General features: G+C 49.5%; 1 protein-coding gene across 7 annotated transcripts in view; it reads right to left on the bottom strand.

The window, feature by feature from the left end:
• The window catches only part of LOC144769184 (uncharacterized), a 4448662-nt gene that overhangs the window by 2295941 nt on the left and 2138814 nt on the right, over nt 1–13907 (bottom strand). The window lies entirely within an intron of this gene.

The following is a 13907-nucleotide window of genomic DNA, read 5'->3' as shown; positions in this document are numbered from 1 at the left end:
CTCCCACTTACTGAATCAGTTGGGAAAACTAGACTTCTAACCCAATTATAAAGGGGACATGGCACCCAGGACAAACCCCACATTCCTCTGCACACGAGTTCCAGTTACTTGAGATAAATATAACTGCTGAATTTCAGGGGTTTTGTTCCTTTAAGGCAATATATTTTAACTGAAAATATGACCAAACTATAACATCCCCTTGAACTTTGTTTTCAGGGAATTTCTAAGTGTTTTAATTTAATTTAAAGAAAGACATTAATATAATTTCAAACAATAATGTCACTTGAAAGTTACGGGCTCATCACGATCTCTGGCAAACCACCACCGACATGCAGTCGATGTCGGTCCGTCCGACATTCTGGGAATCAGTCCAACTGCCGGATTACAATACAGGCAGTCAGAGCGCAGAGTTTGGGGGAAGGACAGCAGCCTCAGACAGTCTTAAAGATCCCATTAGGACTGTGGTTGGATTACTACCCCTACAAAGAGGGTGGTGCCTGCTCAGGCACCACTGTAGGGATTAGGATATCTTCTGAATGCCTTTTCATGGTGGCCATGAAAAGGAAGCTGGAAAGGTGCTTTGGGGGCCCCAAGCAGGGCCCGTAGGCTACTGCTAAGTGGCATGGGGCACCTGCAGTGCTCCCCACACATCCAGACAGCAGGTGCCAGGCACCACATGGTGCCTGGCACAAGGTGCATGGATGTGCAAAAACTGCTTTTTTCCTCTGCAGCTTGTGCTGCAGCCCTTTTCCTAAGCAGCAGTAGAAAAAGGCAGTTTCCATCCGCCTACACGGTGAACAAATTGTTATATGGTGGGTGGGACCGCTGACTCTTTGTCGGACGGTCTCATTACCGCTGCAATCACCATTGTAATTAGGCCCTTAGTATTTTTCCCATAAAATTTCAGTTTTTATTAAAGTAAAGTCAAATTTCAATTGCCATACGTGGTGGGATTGGACACTCAACTCCCTGCAGGTACCTAACAGTGTGCGCACCATGATGTTGTGCGCATTTAAGAGGCCAGGGGAGCAGGAGGCACCATGTCCCTCTCTCCTAATTAAGAATATTGGTCACGGGGGATGGGGTCCGTAGCACCTCTATAAGGTTTGCAGTGGGGGGGCCTTATGCCCTGGTTTCCAGTAAAAAATATAATCTGCTACCCCCTAGCTATGGCTCACTCCAGGGGGCTTATATTAAAAAAGCATGGGAGGCTGCATTATTTTTGCGGTGCATAGATCTGTGGCATGGACTAAAACATATATACATCTTTCTTTGGCACCAAAAGGGGGTCTCTCTGGGACTCCACCCCCATCTAGCCTAGGTGTGCAGAGTATCTCTACCCTGCCCATATATATATTTTTCTTTACTACAGGACAAGGGGCTGATTCCCTCAGTGATAAAATGTCTGCCGCCACATCTTTGCTGATGTGTTGGCAGCTAATCAGACCTTATCTTGAGATTTCAGCTCTGTAGATCCTTCGCAGTGTGAAATATACAAATAATTTGAAAATTAATTTTTCAGAATCTACTGAACAAAATAATACCAGATCACAATAAAACACTATCTGGGTAAAGATATAGCTTTGTGACAAATTTGGTGTAATTACATTCAGCTGTTTTTGCGGTATCCCTGTTTAATTTACCTACAGAAATTTGCAAGTGGAAACACGTTTTGGGACCTCCCTTTTTTCTCGGCCCCCACTCGATCGATCTACCAGAAACTTTCCAGAAAGGAGCCGAGGAGGAAGAGACTTTTTGGGAAACCTTCGTAAAGATTTATCAAACAGTGGCAAAGTTACCAGCAACCCAAAAAATCCATTTTGTATGGAGACACAGCTCTAACTTTGAACCTGAATCTAATGTATTAGAAAATAAGAGTGACCTCAATTGATCAATAGCCCATAATCACCCTTTCATGTCATACTTGGAGAGTTCAACATTTGATTAGATCACCCTAACAAATCTTCCCAAAAAGCACTAAGCGACAGCCCTGTGGATCTGGCACTCACAAAATGTGCAAAATGCTCCACTCACTCAGTAAAGCCATACACTAGATGACATTTTCATGCCTCTAGAACTTCCAAAATATATCTGAGATCACACCTACTTGAGTCAATCGCCATGTTTTTGCTTGGTTCTTTACAGGGTCATCCCGAAACTTTCTGCCTTCACCCTCTTGTTTTCTTCACCCATTTTTGTTGGCTTTTAAGACTCTATACACCTTACAATTGCTAACCAGTGCTTTTGCTCTTTCCTTTAAACAATGGTGACACTGGATTATTATACCTATTGGCACATGTAAAGCCCTGGTGTTGTTCCTGAATTGCTGCCTGCCATTTGACAACACCAGACTGGTTTCTGGACACCTGGGTAGAGAGCCTCCGCTCGCTGGATCCAGAAACAAAGCCCATCCGTGGCAGAGGTGTTATGCCTCCTCTCCCACAATGGGCTGGGTCCACAAAAGGGGAAGCTTCAAAGGCCTGCCACCTTAGTAAGCTGACCCCAGCAACTGGTTCCCACCGGTTCTGACCCCAACTTTGGGCAAGATAATTGGTGGGAAAACCAAGCTAGGAGTAGAGGTGTGCCCACCTTTGCCAACCCTGCCCCTCAGGTGGGGGAGGCGAGGTGAAGGAAACAATGCAAAGGGGTCTATTATAATGGCGGGCGGATCGCCACCGCCCATATGGCGTTACGCCCGCCATTATACACCGCTCGCCTCCCATTTCCCCCACCATATTAGTATGGCGGGGGGGACCCCGGCGGCCAGAAAAACTGTCCGCCGGTTTTCCGCCGGTCACACAGGTGACCGGGTGGAAAAGGGGCCTGATATGGTGGCGGTGTCTGCTAGACACTACCATCCATATTATGATGGCAGCGGGAAGCAGCCTTTCCGTGGCGGTGTTCCTGCCAAGGAAAGGCATGCGGTTTCCTCAGTTGGAAGCTCGTTGCGGGCCCCCAGGATGTTGGGGGGGGCACATGGGGGGTACCAACCCCACTGCATTTGCACGGATGACATGGCAGGCACCATGCGGTGCTGCCACGTTGTGCATGCAAATACGCACATGCCTTTTTTGTATTGTGGCAGGTGCTGTTGACAGCACCGCCTGCCCCAATGCAAAAAAATGCAGGATGCGCCCACCAGTGTGGCGGGCGCATCTTAATTACCCATGCGGGACCGCCGCACCCTTAGCAGGCAGTCCCATTTCCCGGGATAACTAATCAGTTTACAAGTTGCTGTAATGTGTTATAAAGATACTCAAACATCAATAATGTACTCAAACTTATGGTATTTTTTTTAAAACACTTGATTTAAAAACTAGTTATTCTGAAAATCATAAAAAATACAAATACGTATGATCACCAATTATATCTTGAAACAATAATTTCCTTCACGTATTGGTTTCATTGTCTCCATCCTCTTCAGACTTTCAAAGAGCAAATAACAAATACAAATATTGATAATAAATACAACAATAAACAACACAGAGAAACTGTTGACGTGGCATTTCGGCAAAAATTTAAAAGTCCTTTGCCTTCTTCAGGACAAAGGTGTTTTCAGTTTATCAAGTCAAATTGTAATGAGACCCTAGAAAAGTCATCTCCTGCTTAGAATGGCAAAACAACCAAAGGAAGAGAAATGTATTATTCTCCCGTACAGCAATGTTGGAAGGGTTCTATGTGGTCGTGTGGTTGTCTATGAAATTTGTGCGACACACTTTAATGTCGTTAATTAATTTGGCACAACATACGATTCAAGTAAATTTGATAGAGCGTAGAGGGCATCAATGACAAACAAGCACTGGCATAGCCAATAGGTCTCGCCTTTGGGACCTTATAAGTGTTTAGCCATGCAACACTTGATGTTGTTGCACCAAGGATATTGTGCTGGATAACTAAAGACTTATCAATCAATCAATCAATCAATCAATCATGCCATTTGTATAGCGCACTACTCACCCGGGAGGGTCTCAAGGCACTTGGGGGGAGGGGTATGCTACTGCTCGAACAGCCAGGTCTTGAGTTGTTTCCTGAAGGCGAGATGGTCCTGGGTCAGCCGAAGGTTGATGGGGAGGGAGTTCCAAGTCTTGGCAGCCAGGTAAGAGAAGGATCTTCCTCCGGCGGTGGCTCTTCGGATGCGTAGTACGGCTGCGAGGGCGAGGCTGGTGGACCGTAGCTGGCGGGTGGGCGTGTAGAAGGTCAGGCGGTCGTTGAGGTACTTGGGGCCCAGGTCGTGGAGAGACTTGTGTGTGTGGGTGAGGAGCCGGAACGTGATCCTCTTGTCGACGGGGAGCCAGTGCAGGTTCCTCAGGTGGCTGGAGATGTGGCTGCGTCGGGGGACATCCAGGATGAGTCGGGCGGAGGCGTTCTGGATGCGCTGGAGTCTTTTCTGTAGCTTGGCTGTGGTTCCGGCGTAGAGGGCGTTTCCGTAGTCCAGTCGGCTGGTGACGAGTGCCTGGGTGACAGTCTTCCTGGTCTCGGTCGGGATCCAGCGGAAGATCTTGCGAAGCATACGCAGGGTGTTGAAGCACGATGAGGAGACGGCGTTGACTTGTCTGGTCATCGAGAGGGAGGGGTCCAGGATGAAGCCCAGGTTGCGTGCGTGGTCGCTTGGCTTGGGTGCGGTGCCCAGGGCTGGGGGCCATCAGGAGTCGTCCCTGGCGGAGGGCGAAGATCCCAGGATGAGGACTTCCGTCTTGTTCGAGTTCAGTTTCAGGCGGCTGTCCTTCATCCACTCGGCGACGTCTTTCATCCCTTCCTGTAGGCAGGTTCTGGCGGTGTCGGGGTCTCTGGTGAGGGAGAGGATCAGCTGGGTGTCGTCGGCGTAAGAGATGATGTTGAGGTTGTGCTGGCGTGCGATGGCTGCGAGAGGTTTCCTGTAGATGTTGAAGAGGGTGGGGCTGAGTGAAGATCCTTGCGGGTCGCCGCAGATGACTTCGGTGACCTCGGAGTGAAACGGGGGGAGGCGGACTCTTTGTGTTCTTCCGGCGAGGAACGAGATGATCCACTCCAGTGCCTTCTCTTGGATACCGATGTTGCTGAGGCGCTGGACTAGGGTGCGGTGGCAGACCGTGTCGAACGCAGCGGAGAGGTCCAGGAGGATGAGGGCCACTGTTTCCCCCTTGTCGAGCAGGGTCCGGATGTCGTCGGGGGCTGCGATGAGGGCGGTCTCGGTGCTGTGGTTGGCTCTGAAGCCAGACTGCGAGGGGTCGAGGGATCCGTTCGTCTCGAGGAAGGCGGTCAGCTGTCTGTTGACGATCTTCTCGATGACTTTAGCAGGAAGAGGGAGGAGCGAGATGGGGCGGAAGTTTTTGAGATCGGTGGGGTCCGCTGTAGGTTTCTTCAGGAGGGCGCTGATCTCGGCGTGCTTCCAGCTCTCCGGGAAGGTGGCGGTGTTGAAGGAGGCGTTGATGATGTTCCGGAGTTGGGGTGCAATGGTGGAGTCGGCCTTGTTGAAGACGTGGTGTGGGCAGGGGTCGGTCGGTGATCCGGAGTGGATGGTGTTCATCGTGCAGGCTGTGTCTTCGGTGGTCACCGTGGTCCAGGTGCGAAGGGTGGCGGTGGGGGGCGTTGGTTCGACGGTTGGGTGCGTGGGTGGGGCGCCGAAGCTGTTGTGGATGTCGGCGATCTTGCGGTGGAAGAACGAGGCGAGGGAGTCGCAGAGGTCTTGTGACAGAGTGATGTCGTTGGTGCCGGTGCTGGGGTTGGAGAAATCCTTGGCGATAGTGAAGAGCTCTTTGCTGTCGTGGGTGTTGTTGTCCAGTCGTTCCTTCAGGGATTTCTTCTTGGTGGTGCGGATGAGCTGGTGGTCCTTGCGGGTAGCGTGTTTGAGGGCGGTCATGTTGTCGGTGGTCCGGTCGAGGAGCCAGGCTTTCTTGAGGGTGCGGCAGGTCTTCTTGGAGTCCTTGAGGTCGTCGGTGAACCAGGATGCCTTCTTGCTTCTGGGTCTGCTGGGAGGGTTCTCTAGTGGCGCGAGGTCGTGGGTGCAGGCGGTCAGCCACTGTGTGAAGTTGCGGGCTGCTTCGTTGGGGTCCGTTGTGTTGGCGGCAGGGCTCTGGCTGAGGGAGGTGGTGAGCTGGTCTGCGGTGATCTTGCTCCAATTCCTGTGAGGTACCTGTTGCGGGTGGTGGTGGGTCGTGGATCTTTTGAAGCTGAAGTGGATGCAGCTGTTGTCGGTCCAGTGGAGTCCGGTGGCGTGGCTGAAGGTGATGTACTTGCTGGAAGAGAAGACGGGATCAAGCGTGTGGCCGGCGTAGTGGGTGGGGGTGTTGACCAGTTGCTTGAGTCCGAGGTTGGCGAGGTTTTCCAGCAGGGCGGTGGTGTTGCGGTCCTAGTTGTTCTCCAGGTGGAAGTTGAGGTCCCCGAGGAGGATGTAGTCAGTGGAGGGGAGGGCGTGCGGGCTGATGAAGTCTGTAATGTCTTCGCTGAATTGTGTGCGTGGTCCCGGGGGTCTGTAGACGAGGGTGCCTCTGAGGGTCGTCTTAGGGTCGGTGTGAATCTGGAAGTGGAGATGTTCGGCTGCGGCGAAGGAGTCGTTGGCGTCGGTCGTGATGCGGATGGTGTTCCTGTGGACGATGGCGATGCCACCTCTGGTCTGGTTGATGCGGTCCCTCCTGATGATCTTGTACCCGTCCGGGATGGCGATGGCGATGTCGGGTGCAGAGGAGGCGTTCATCCAGGTTTCCGTGAGGTCTCAAAGGCGAAACCTTTTGGCTATGCCAATGCTTGTTCCCAAATCTTCTTGGGGTAGAGTCCCCCCAACCCCCTTGTAGTGGTCAGGCTTGCTCGTTGCACTATGCACCATGTGGGGGCTGGTCTGACATAATTTGCCAGGTCTGCTTTGGGTTCCCAGTCCGGCCCTGGCTCTTAAAGCCGGTGCCACATCATGGCTCTGGCTCGGCTATACCTGTTAATTGGTTGGCTTTGCCCTCTTTACCATATCTGCAGCAGGAGCAAAGGCTGCCAAGCTGTTTCCGAGTGAAACTAATTCAACAGATGATGGGCACATGAAAACCAGCAAACAAGAGCACACATGCAGATGGATAAGTGACATGTATGCAGCAGCGGTGCCAGTAGACAGCGTGGGAGTCGGGTGCCCTCCCTTGAAGAAAAATCAGCCCCACCTGGAGTCTCCCACCAACCAAAACATCCTTCCCTTATCTGAGGCCCGATAGCATTAGAGCATCACTCACCCTGGAGCAGAGCGTCGGGCTTAGAGAGTTGGTTTCGAGTGTCCGGGGAGGCCCGGGCCTAAAGCCTCGCGCGGGCCTTCTTCCTCTCCATCTGCTCGGCTTCCCCCCAAATGGCTCCCTGTCTCCAGACCCTTGAAGATTAGCAGAATCACCAACGCCCCTCGCGCCCCCAGGGGATTGAGTGAGACTCCCATTCTGCCTCAATGTGCTCTCACTGCATCCCTGGGCCGACATCCCGACAATGGGTCTCGTGTACACTTGAGCCTGGAACGTGTGTTTACGTTGTTCGCACTGTGCGTGCCGAGGTGTCGGTACTGTGGACATCTGTGGACGCACATATCTCCAGTGAAGCGGGATCCCATGGGGTGGGGTGCCGAGTGTGGCATCCTTCACTGCTTAATTTGAGCCTGTGGTTTACGGTGCTTCTCACCGGTTCTTCATCTCCTCACCGAAGCGTTAGACAGTCTGGCACATGGTTGCACTGTCTGTCTATTTTAAAGAGAAGCACAGCAACAGTAGTTTGTTAATTCAGTGAACACTGAAAACGACTCATACCTACCGCCGACACCATTCTCATAGCTTTAGGCGTGCAGAATAGGCCCAATTGTCACACTTGTAGGGAGTGTGATGGATAGTTGTGTTTGTACTGTCATTGGCGGCAGGGGCAATGGGTGAAGGAAGTGGCCTCCTGACAAGGGCCCTGGTACGTTTTAGTTTACAAATTAAGCACTGCCCTCCTGTACCCGTGAGCACGAGGTGGCTGGGCATCACATGCGGGGTAGGTGTATAGTGTCTCACGGAGCTCTGTGCATGCAGTGCATCCCCCATCTGCAAGGCTGAAGGACGGGCCTTCTGTGTCACTGGGCTGAATTGGGTGTTTGTGTACTGTACATACAGTGCAGCCTGCAGGGGTCAGTTGAACTCTGCACGTGCACCTTACCTGAGGGACAGGTCAGAGGATGGGACTCCTGTGCCCTGAGGCGGAAATGTGTGTTTATGTGCGCATTGAGCGTGCAGGGTAGGAGTGCCACCGGTGTCTGTACACGCAGTTTCCCTCAGCTGGCAGGTCGGAGGAGGGGCCTCCTGTGTCCATGAGTGTAAAATATGTTTGTATGCGCACTGGGGGGTGTACTGCAGGGGCACAGCGTAAATAGAACTGCAAACAATGCACTATTTGCAGACAACGCCACTTGCCCCTTTACCGCTTCGTATTTTCCCCAAACATTCGAAGTGGGCATGTGCATATGTTGTCCATTTTATGCAGATGTGTTAAATTGGAGCCCACTGAACAAGGTGTTAAGATACCATCGGCCTTGGACTGAGCCAGGACATAACGTCTCAAGCCCCCATCACCTCCAAGCTAGAAAACCCTGGGGCAGAGGTGCACTGTGCAAGTCCATTCATTCGCTTGCATAGCATCACCACCCCCACCCCACCCCATCCATCGTTTTATCCATGATCCACCCATACGGCGTTTTGTCAGTAAAATTCAAGGACTCCTGTATCTGAGCTCTGGGACCTATTCTTATTCAGAGAAAAAATGACCAGAGATGTATAGATTGGGACAGACCGCATTGCTTTGCCGCCCGAGTTCTCTAGTATTCGACGAGTGAATAGGTGCGCTCAGCCCCTCTCGCTCTCTAAACGCAACTTCCTGTTACTAGCAGTGAGGGCATGCTGTGGTCCTGGCGCACCACGGGAGAGTGTCATTACAGGAAACACTTGTTACTGCGCAGCGCGCAGATGTCTGCAGCAGCCCTTGAAGGCGCTAGAATCAAATATTGCTTATTGAAGAATATGCCGTTAAAAAATAAACAAAACTCCTTTGTCATATATTTAGAAGAATATTAACAGCTTTTGGCCTTGTCTGCGAATACAGTAAATGCCTGCAGTGTTGCCGTGTTTGGACGCAACCACTACGGCCCACGGCCGAGACAACGTCAATGCTCCGCCCCCCCCCACAGGCGTGGGGTAGTTGGTTTAGCCCGACGTTTGCACGGAGGGCACGCACAGTAATCAATAAAGGGCCCAGGACCCTGGGCGTGGCAGGCAGTGTACTGACCACCAGCACAGTCAACGTGTGGTCTCTAACCATTGTTCCTAGGCCCCGACCAGGACATTACAATGCCAATGATCCGGCAAACAAGAGCCATGCTTCGCACCAGGAGAAGAACGTCACTCCATTATAAACAGGGTGTCTCCCGTCTGTTACTCTGTATTTCACGTGTTGTTTAATTTATTTCAGCACATTCTGTCTTGGCTACACTCAATAAGCACGTCTTTCATGTTCACACCTCTATATAATGACCCTCCACAAAAAGGGAATCTGAAAATAAAATCCAATAATGCTGAGTACTTGTCGTTGTTTCTTTTTTTCCTATTATTTCCTATTCGTATGGTGCGTGCACTTTTTTTCCCCGTGGGAGCCTTTTTAACCCTATTTCAATTGTTATCAGAGTTTGCAATCTCGAGACCCCACTTGGTTTCTTTATTTTTGTTCTTTTTTAAAACCCTTGGGGGGGGCAGCGCTTGCAGAGTGAGAGGAAGGTTACAGCTGTCAGCTGCTGGCTTCAGTCTCCTCCATTTAATGTCTGTGAAGGCGGAAGGGGTGGAGCCAATGAGTGGCAGCTAGCCCACACCCTGATTTAATTGGGAGATTCCTGGGTGCAAGGTTCAGAGCATCCCGGTAACAGCAGAAGTCCAGGATGTTGTCCTTCCGGCATCCCAAGGCCACCAGGATGTCACGCCTGTGGATAACAGGTTACTTAATAAATAGTATGAGTGACCCAGCAGGGGGTTGGGCAGTAGACAAGTGTTGAGGCTCTGGGAGTGAGGAGGGGTGTGAGGTCTGAAAGGAACGGGAGAGGAGTGCAGAGATTACCCGCAAGATGTGGGACAAGGATAGGGAACTATGAAGGGCCTTGTCCAAGAAGTAGGGGGGACTCACATTTTAGGACTGCAAAAAGATAATATCTATTCAAAGTTCAACAAGATGATCGCAGCAAAAAGAAGTGATGCATGCTTGTTTTTGCTGTCAGTTGCCCCGGAGCACAAGCAGGCATCCACTTCTGTCAGGACAGCTGATCGCAGCAAAAAAGACAGAAGTGGATGCCTGCTTGTGCCCCGGGGGGAATGACAAAAAAAAACCATGCAAAGCGTATTGGCACCAGATGGCACGCTGGGTGTTGAAAGGACTCCATAGGCGACAGTTCTGTTTGCTTAACCTCTTCTATGCTCATGACGAGCTGAGCTCGTCATGAGGCATGGCGCTCCGGTGCTCTCGTCATGAGCTGTGGAACGCTCACATGCGGGGATAATTCCCCTGTTGTGCTGAGCCTTCCACAGGAACGGGTGTGGTCATGACGAGCTCAGCTCGTCATGAGCACACGAGCGCCATGCCTCATGACGAGCTCAACTCGTCATGAGCACCGGGGCGCTGCGCGTGCCCCCCGCCCCCAGCACAGCGGGGGAATTACCCCCGCACGGAAGGGGGTAAGAAAAGAAAATATGACACTGTCTAAACTCGGTGACCGTATGCATGCAATAACAAAAACAAGCACGGCAGCCTGCAGAGGGAGGCACGCGCGCCTCGTGTGGCAGCAGGGGGAGGAAGGGGGACTGCGCGATTCACCTGTGAGAGCGATAATTGCTGCCATATGGCGGCGCTCGCTCCCGCAAGTCAATCGCCAGACGTGCACGTATTGCCATTGAAGGCAATGGAACTCGTGCACGTCTTTGGCTGAAAAGCCACAGCGATCGCAAAAGGTCTTTTTGCCTTGGCCTAAAAAGGATCAAAGGGTCAGATAATTTATCATAACGTTGTCTACAGTAGAACGCCCATAATGTTCATCAAGGTTGGCCCTCACTGGCAATCCAATCGGGATTGCCAAAAGCCCGCTTTGCTTTCACGTATTGTTGTGTTGTTGGTTTGCATTTAACCAGGTTGGACGATCATGAGACTCATATTACAGCTCTAATGGCCTCACAACTCTGTCTTCTATTTCCAGTGTCTAACACTCCTTGGCCCTAGCCCCCAAGACTCCCCCTCGTAAGTTGTTTACTCACCTGAGAAACTGCAAATCCTTTTTCTCACATAGGAACCCATGTTATGAGTTTGTTCCTAATATTGTTGGTGAGTCGAACTTTTTGTATGAAAAGAAAAATACCTATATAGCAAACTTGAAAAAGTCTTACTTACCTTGTGTTGTAGGATCCACTGTGTGGTATCTAGGCATACCACCCAGATTAGTTGATGTATTCCAAAAGTAATCTAAAAGTATTCCAAAAGAAATTACTGTGTAATTTAAACTGTTTTGCACTTGACAGTATATTTCACTTAACTGTGCCAAGTCCTGCTTGGTTCTAGAAATAAAACATAAGTATACCTTTTTTAAACTTACCTAATTGGTCTGGATTCTGTCTCTGAGTGTGTGCCATCAGACATGATTGAGTGAATACAATAAATGCTTAACACACCCTCCTGGTAAGTGTAACTGCTCGCCCACACTACCAAAAAGGGAGCTGTTAGTACTTGTCTAATTTAGCCTCTGCTATACCTCTGGGAACTCCCTAGAATCTGAGCACACTATACCTTATGTTGGTATAGTATATACAGATCCAGCTTCCTACAGAATGCTACTCTATTGCCCTGCTGTCTAAGTAAGAAGGAATGGGACTGCATCTTGACCACCAGATTGACTCCACGGCTAGTTGGCTGGACTACTGTTCAGAGCCTCATGGAAAGAAAAGGCTCAAACCACTTGAACCCAGTACCAGGACTCTGTCTGCTGTGAGTTCTACACCCTAAGTGGTGCCATCCCAGTCATGGATACTTGAAAGTGGGCCTTAAGGTGCTCTGCTAGGCCAGCTTTGGCCCTGTAGGCAGAACAGGCATACCATGATGCATTTCCTCGCAGCTGCTTCAGAACTACTGCACTCCAATGCATTCCTGACACAGAACCTTGCATCACAGCCCACAGCATTGTTGGAGTCACAACGGTGCGACGCTTCCTCGACGCAGCACAACACACCCATTGTTGCGCAATGCCTCCTTGATGAAGTAACTCACATCAGTGCCCCACAACTCCTCAGAACTACCTGTATACACTGCATCCTCAACATAGGACCTTGCATAGAAGCTCACTGGAACAGGTGCTGAGCAACGCATCTTCCACTCAGAATCGTGCAATGCTCCGCAACCCAGATGTAAGGATTTTTCCAAAGCAAAACTTTGGCAGCACCATTGGCAAAGCTAAAAGATTAGGTCACGTCATTGAAGGAGAGACTTATTGGCATTGCCTATGTTTGTTGATGGCTGCTGAAAGTTTAGCATGCAAATTGGACACAGCTTAAGTGTCACGCCTTATCAACAACTAACAAGCCTTCTGTGTTAAAAGTGCTATGCCCTACCCTAGAAGTGTGAAGTCCATAACATTGGTATTCTGTAATTTTTCCAGTATCTTGATACGTTTCTTTTATATAAGATCAAAGCACATTCAAGTTATGGCACATGTATATTCAAGTTCTGGTACATGCATAGTGAAATGCTGAATAACTGGCAAAGCAAGCGTAAAAGTCCTGCTTATTTTAGGACATGTATTGTTGAGGTAGCAGTCCAAGTAAAGCAATATATTCACAAAATCCGGTAAAAAACATTATAGCACCAATATGGAAAAGAATTATACAAATTTCGAAATTATTGCGCTTGAGTTGCTTCAAAGTAAGCATTGTATGAGAACTGGGCCTCAAGACATTAGATGAAATTAAAATAAGGAAATGTTCCATAGTCGAGAAATGGGAAAATTAATGGGAGGATTGGTAGTATGGCAAAGCAAGATGCAGGAAGCAGCAGACTTTTAAAAGGTAAATTTATCCCAGATCAAAGGGAGTGAGGAACATGAGCTCAGAACACCAAACCTCTTCCTTCTCCCTTCCATTGTCCACCTGCGCCTCACCCAATCAGGTGCTTGGGGCAGTATGAACAGTCTTGTGGCCATGACTAATTGCAAGTTGTTCGCGTGGACCCCCACAAGATATAGTACCATATTTAGGGACCTTCCAGGGTCTAGTACTAAGAATAATATATTGTTGAAATCCTGCAACTTGAATGGCTTAAGTCAGAACTACTGATCCATAATAAAAATATATGGGGAGAGGAAGTGTCCTAACGGCCAGAGTGGACGAACTCGAAGTTGAGGAATATAGGTCGTATCTCGGCAGGGATCCTCGACATCCTGTGATTCTGAGCAAATCACTTAATTTCCCAGTGCCTACCAAAAATGAATGTGCATGTCTGTAAGGTGACTGCTGCTCATGTAATGCGCTCTGATACCTACGGGTCGATTTTGTGCTATATAAAACTCTAAAATAAACAAAATGGTACTGTCTTCAACAGGCCTAGCTTGTGTTGCTTTTATTCTTTGATAACCCTTTAACTCAACAGGAGGTCGCTGCAAAGGACCACAATTAACCTGTGGGACTCTGCAGATTAGACCTAAAGGAATAATTTCAGTCTTAGTACTGTGGGACTACTGAGGATGGTCTTTGCAAGAGTTACTCTTACGAATTCATATGACTAAATGACAATACCTCACAATCTCTCTCAGTATATTTTGGATCAGGTTCAATTCCAGTATCATGGATTCTTATATCAGGCACATTTGGGATTGAGTACTGGTATTATTGTTTAATCAATGTTCATCCTCATTAATCAGCAAC

This window comes from Lissotriton helveticus, chromosome 7 (genome assembly GCF_964261635.1).
Source record: "Lissotriton helveticus chromosome 7, aLisHel1.1, whole genome shotgun sequence".
NCBI classification, from domain to species: Eukaryota; Metazoa; Chordata; class Amphibia; order Caudata; family Salamandridae; genus Lissotriton; species Lissotriton helveticus.
The sequence above is the reverse complement of the archived record's forward strand: the minus strand, read 5'-3'. Positions and strand labels throughout refer to the sequence as shown.